The sequence below is a fragment of the Megascapheus bottae genome, chromosome 8, assembly GCF_031878675.1.
Source record: "Megascapheus bottae isolate mThoBot1 chromosome 8, mThoBot2.hap1, whole genome shotgun sequence".
Lineage (NCBI taxonomy): Eukaryota > Metazoa > Chordata > Mammalia > Rodentia > Geomyidae > Megascapheus > Megascapheus bottae.
Window position 1 is genome coordinate 40,327,830 of NC_143516.1, and position 7,005 is coordinate 40,334,834.

Consider the following 7,005-nt stretch of genomic DNA (forward strand, 5'->3'; position numbering starts at 1 on the left):
TGGCTCAAGGGGTAGGGCTGTAGCCTTGAGCTGAAGAGTTCAGTGACAATGCCCAGGCCCAGAGTTCAAGCCCCAAGAGCAACCAAAAGAAAGGAAAAAAAAACAAAAAACAAAACCATGGACTACTGAGGAGAAATGTAGGGCTCTAATTTATTGCACCACTATCTCTGCACCTTTCTGCCATCCCCAGTTCCATGCTATAGGGAACAATTCCTTCTTTAGCCATTTCTCTGATTTCTTCCGCACTTGGGGATTTGGCTCCTCCAAACCTCATGTTAGGCCCAGAGTCCATGTGCGTCCTCTCCCTTCTCTCTCTCCCTCCTTCTCTCTCTCTCTCCCTCCCTCCCCCCTCCCTTTTCTCTCTCTCTCTCTCTCTCTCTCTCTCTCTCTCTCTCTCTCTCTCTCTCTCTCTCTCTCTCTCTCTCTCTCTCTCTCTCTCTCTCTCTCTCTCTCTCTCTCCCTCTGTCTGTTTACCATATTAGTAGGAGTATTAGTGAGGTACCTGTGACCCTGGAACTCTCCTAAGGCCTAACCTGGTCTGTGTACTTTCTTCAGACACTCTGGGGAGACTGATGCAGAGAAGGCATCTGGGACTGGCTTTGCCTCACCTCACCCCGAAGACCCCCTTTAATCCTTTTTTTTGCCAGTCCTGGGCTTGAGCTCAGGGCCTGAGCACTGTCCTTGGAGACTTTCTCAAGGCTAGAACTCTACCACTTGAGCCTCAGCACCACTTCCGGCTTTTTTTCTTTGTGGTACTGAGGAATTGAACCTGGGTCTTTGTGCGTGCTAGGCAAGCACTCTACCACTAGGCTAAACTCCCGGCCCCTCCTTCTTTTTCTTTCTTTCATTTTCTCCCTCCCCCCCCCCTTTCTCTTCTTCTCTTTCTTTTTTTTTTTTTTTTTTTTTTTTTTGCCAGTCCTGGGGCTTAAACTTAGGGCCTGGGCATTGTCCTCAAGCTTTCTCAGAGCTAGCTAGCATTCTGCCACTTGAGCCACAACATTTTCTGTGTATGTAGTACCAAGGAATTGAACCCAGGGCTTCATGAATGCTAGGCAAGCTCTCTACCACTAGGCCACACTCCCAGCTTCTAGCTAGCTTTTCTTTCCAAACAATAAAACGTTCTTCCTTTCTAAAGAACTAAAGCTGTCAGCTTTCAACCACCCTGCCTCTGTTCCACCAATAGTAGAACTCAGGTCCTCAAATACTTGCTTAGTTTTTTTCTGCTCAAGACTAGTGCTCTAATACTTGAGCCACACCACCACTTCTAGTTTTTTCTTTTTGCTGGTTAATGGGAGATAAGACTGTCTAGAGGGTGTGGGACGGGGGCTGGGGGACAGGAGTGTGCCCTAGAGGTAGAGTGCTTACCTAGCATGCATGAACTTTGATTCCTCAGTACAACATATCACAGAAAAAAAGCCAGAAGTGGTATTGTAGCTCAAGAGGTAGAGCACAAAAGCCTTGAGAAAACCCAAGTACAGTACCCAGGCCCTGAGTTCAAGACCCAGGACTGGGGAACAAAAAAAAAAGTTTCTCAGATTTGTTTGACCAGACTGACTTAGATCTGGGACCTTTAGGTCTGATTCTCTTGAATAACTAGGATTTAGGAGTGAACCATAGCTGCTGGCTCAGCCCTGTTCTTGAATCTTCCTTCTCTCATGCCTATGGATGGCCTCCTGAACTATACTCCTACACTTTTCCTGGTTTGTTAATCCATCTCCACATTCTCCTAGGTCTGTCTAGAACATACCTCCTCAAACTCCATCCCACCTTACCAGATCCCCATGTCTAGACCAGTGCCAGCACCTTGGTGTAGTCTAAGGATACTTGTCAAACAAACACATCCTTGCTGGATGCTGGTGGCTCACTCCTATAATCCTAACTGTTCTGGAGGCTGAGATCTGAGGGTCACACTTCAAAGCCAGCCCAGGTAGAAAGACTCTTATTTCCAATTCACCACCAGAAAACTGGAAGTGGCACTGCAACTCACAGTTGTAGAATGCTAGCCTTGAGGTGAAGAGCTCTAAGACAGTGTCCAAGCCTCAGAGCCAAAAAAGAAAAAGAAAAAAAAAAAAAAGCAATGTTAAAAGACAAAGAAGGTTATCAGATTTAGACATTACCTAATGTTTTAAGGAGGAAATTTAAGAGGTTGGTTTTTTTTTGTGAGTTTTTTTTTTTTTTTGGTGGGTAGTGGGACTTGAAATCTGGGCCTGGGCGTTGTCCCTGGGCTCTTCAGCTCCAGGTTACCGCCCTGCCCTTGAGCCAGAGAGCCACTTCTGGTTTTCTGGTGATTAATTGGAGATAAGAGTCTCAGGGACTTTTAGTGCCCAGCCTGGCTTTGAACCCAGATCCTCAAATCCCAGTCTCCTGAGTAGCTAGGATTACAAGCATGAGCCCAGTGCCCAGCTAATTAGGAGATTTTTCTCAATGTTATTTTAGATATAAATTAAAGCAAACGGAATGTTAAAGCAAAAAAAAAAGGGAAGGTAGTAAAGGAAGGCTTTGGGAAGGAATTAAAAAATGGCTTCCTTGGGGACAGGGAGTTTGGCCTAATGGTAGAGTACTTGCTGAGCATGCACGAAAGCCCGGATTCGATTCCTCTGTACCATATACCTAGAAAAAAGCCAAAAGCCGTGCTATAGCTTAAGTGGTAGAGCTCTAGCCTTGAGAAAGCCCAAGGACAGTGCTCAGGCCCTGAGCTCCAGCTCCAGGACTGGCCAAAAAAAAATTGGCTTCCTTTGGATAAAAAGAATTAAGGAAAGAAGGGGCTGGAGTTTGGGTGTTTGACCTACTTGAGTGCTTGCCTAGCATGCACAAAGATCCAGGTTTGATTCCTCAGTAGCACATAGACAGAAAAAGCCAGAAGTGGTGCTGTGGCTCAAGTGGTAGAGCTCTAGCCTCGAGAAAGCCCAAGGACAGTTCTCAGGCCCTGAGTTCAGGCCCCAGGACTGGAAAAGAAAGGAAGGAAGGAAAGAAAGGAAAGGAAGGAAGGAAATAGTTAATAATCATTCCTATCTAATGTTCTTACCTGTGTACCTTCAACTGGACAGTAACTTATATGAGTCTTGGGCTGAGGACATTTTGCCTTGGCACATTCATAGGTCGCCCATCCATACTCTACAGTACATACATCTACAGTCCAATTACCAGTCCAAGGACAGTGCCCAGGCCCTGAGTTCAAGTCCCAGGACTGGCAAAAAAAAAAAAAAAAAAAAAAAAGCACCTGTTACTGCTGCCTTCTCCCAGACTGGATGACATCTCTGTACCTCTGTCTTCTACCCCTGAGGGTGATGCCCCTTGTGAGCAGGAAGTAGCCAAGTGAATTGATGCCCCATCACAACTATCAAAAGGCTGGTAGGCTGGGAATGTGGCTAGTGGTAGAATGAATGCTTGCCTAGCATGCATGAAGCCCCAAGTGGCACTGTGGTTCAAGTGTTAGCTAGCCCTGAGCAAAAGAAGCTCAGGGACTGTCCAGACCCTGAGTTCATGCCCCAGCTCTGGCAAAAAAAAAAAAAAAAAAAAAAAAAAGTGGTGTGGGGAGCACTGGAATGGAATGCATCAGTGGCCTGTAATTGCTCCTCAAAAAGCTGAGAAAAAGCTGGAAGTGGCGCTTTGGCTCAAATGGTATAACCTTGACCAAAAGGAACTCAGGGACAGCGCTCAGGCCCCGAGTTCAAACCCCAGAACTAGCAGGAAAAAGAAGGCTGGAGTGTGAGGTCTGCCCCAGAGAACAGTCCCCTTCTCTTTTCCTCTTCATAAAGGACAGCCTATAGCCTTCCAGAAATCACCTGCCTGAAACCAGTCATCAGGCTGTCAGTCAGCTGACGGTGAGTCACTGAAGAATCACACACTCTGAGGTCACTTCCTCACCCACCCTAGTCTTGCCTGCTTTGAACAGCGAGACCTTCTCCATGCGCCCAGGTCACTTGCACATCCGCTGTGGTTACACCTCCTCCCCCTTTCCTTCTCTCAAACTTAAGTTCCTTTTCTACTCTCTTCCCTTTTCCTCTTTTTCTGCACACCTCCATCTTATGCAGGCCAACATGAGCAAAGGAGCTTAAGAGACTTTTCAGAAGAAGGAAGAACAGCAAGGCTCATGTCTATCATCCTAGCTCCTCAGGAGCTGAGATCCGAGGATCAAGGTTCAAAGCCAGCCTGGGCACCAAAGGACCTGAGACTCTTAATCTCCAATTAACCTCTAGAAAACAGGAAGTGGGGCTTGGCTCCAGGGTAGGGTGGTAGCCCTGAGCTGAAGAGCTCTGGGACAGCGCCCAGGCTGAGTTCAAGCTCCATGACCCACCAAAAAAGAAAGAAAGAAAAAAAACAATTTAAAGAGTTCATCTCATCCCAGTTAAATTGGCCAACATTATGCATGTGAACAAATGCTGGCAGGAGATGTCGGGGGAAAAGAACCCTATCACAAAGTTGTCAGCCACAGGACCTGAACTGGGTCCTGGCTCTTCAGGTCAAGGCTAGCGCTCTACCATTTGAGCCACAGCAGCACTTCCCGTTTTCTGGTGACCTCAGTCTCCCGAGTAGCTAGAATTACAGGCAATGCAAGGGCGCTCAGCAGAAGTGATTTTTTTTTTTTTAAGCTAGTGGTTGCCATCACCAGAGGCTCGCGCCTGTAATCCTAGCAACTCAAGAGACCGAGATCTGAGGATCATGGTTCAAAGCCAGCCCAGGCAAGAAACTCCATGAGACATTTACCTCCAATAAACTACTCAGAAAAAGCTGGGAGTGATGCTGTGGCTCAAGTGTTAAAGTGATAGTCTGTAGTGAAAAAGCTCAGGAATGGTGCACAAGCCCTGAGTTCAAGTCAACACACATAGAAAACATTGAATTCTCCCACTGAATGTTTCAATTGGAGGGACTGGGAATATGGCCTAGTGGTAGAGTGCTTGCCTAGCATACAGAAAGCACCAGGTTTGATTCCTCAGTACCACATACACAGAAAAAGCTGGCAACCGTGCTGCTGTGGCTTACGTGGTAGAATGCTAGCTTTGTGCAAAAGAAGCTCAGGGAAAGTGCCCAGGCCCTGAGTTTCCTAGGACTGGAGAACAAAAAAAAGTTTCATTTAGATTAGGTGGCAAGCTACTCACCTTTCATGATTAGTACTTTTTTTTTTTTTTTTTTTTTTTTTTTTTGCTAGTCCTGGAGCTTGAACTCATTGAACTCCTGCTCTGAGCACTGTCCTTGGGCTTTCTCAAGGCTAGAGCTCTACCACTTGAGCCACAGCACCACTTCTAGCTTTTGTGGTACTTCGTGCGTGCTAGGCAAGCACTCTACCACTAGGCCAAACTCCAGCCTGATGATGAGTACTTTTAAAAAAGATAAGGGCCCAGTACTGGTGACTCATAGCTATAACTCTAGGAACTACTACTCAGGAGGCTGAGACGTGAAGATCTCCCTAATTAAGTTCAACCCCAGGACTGACCACACACATACATATGTGACAGGACTAGCTACATTTTATTCAAGATCAGAAAAGAATTGCAGATTATTATGAAGCAACATTTAGATCAAAGTTTTTACCCTTATCATTTTTTTTGGCAGGGGGGACTTGGTTGTGGGCCTCGAATTTTATGCCTAGGGGTCCCACTCTACCACTTGAGTCACAGTACCACTTCTGGATTTTCTGTGTGTGTGGTACTGAGGAATCAAGCCCAGGGCTTCATGAATGCTTGCTAGGCAAGCACTCTACCACTAAGCCACATTCCCAGCCCAGAAATATTTGTATTTGTTATTTACAAAGTTGTCTCTAGTTTTTGTACCTATTCTTCATAAGGATGAAACATCGGGCACGGTAATGTTCACTGAATGTTTGCCCTCCAGCAATATAAAACTCCAATAGAAGCCCTATTACTATGTTGTTCATACGCAAAAATGAATGGCATTGCTCTGCTCCAGTAAAGTCTTCTAAACGAGGTGTGTGTGTGTGTGTGTGTGTGAACTGAAGGAATGGGTGCCATCCCTCATCTATTTCACAAGACTGGCAATCTACCACTTGATTCACTTACGGATTTTTAGTGGCTTTTGTAGATGTTTCTTCCAAGCCTGGTGCCAGTAGCTCACACCTATACTCCTACTGAGGAGGCTGACATCTAAAGATCATGGTTCAAAGACAGCCCAAGCAGGGAAGTCAATGAGACTCTCATCTTCACTAATCTAACCCTGAGCAGAATGCAGCTCAGGGACAGCATTCAGGCTTGAGTTCATGCCCTAGAACACACAATCACGTAGACCATCCTGCCTTGGGCTGGCTTCAAACCATGATCTTTATTTCTCAGTCTCCTGAGTAGCTAAGAGTACAAATATGAGCCACTAACACTCTACAAGGTTTATTTTCCAAACCCCTGTATTAATTTCTACAAATACTTAGTGGGAAGTGCTAGGAATTGGCTCAAATGGTAGAGCACCAGCCTAGCAAGTACAAGGTTCTGATTTCAAACCCCGGTACCAAAACAACAACAAATATAATTGGGGCCAGAGTGTGGCCTAGTGGTAGAGTGCTTGTCTAGCATGCACAAAGACCCAGGTTCGATTCCTCAGGACCACATATACAGAAAAAGCCAGAAGTAGTGTTATGGCTCAAGCAGTAGAGCACTAACCTTGAGGAAAGCCCAAGGACAGTGCCCAGGCCCTGAGTCCAAGCCCCTGGACTGGCAAACACACACACACATACACACACACACACACAGTGTGAACATTACCTTGTTAAGGTGGTATAAACATAAACCAGTTTCCGTTCCATTCTTATTTCCTTGTCCTGTGGCTTTCTCTGTCTTTCCATATTTGTATAGTAGTAGTATAGTAGCAGTTGGTGTGTGTGTGTGTGTGTGTGTGTGTGTGTGTGTGTGTGTGTGTGTGTGTGTGTGTGTGTGTGTGTGTGCTTGCTGGTACTGACGCTTAAACTTAGAACCTCACTCTTGCTGGCTTTTTCACTCAAGGTTGATGCTTTATCACTTGAGCCACAGCTCCACTTCTGGCTTTTTTGGTGGTTAGTTG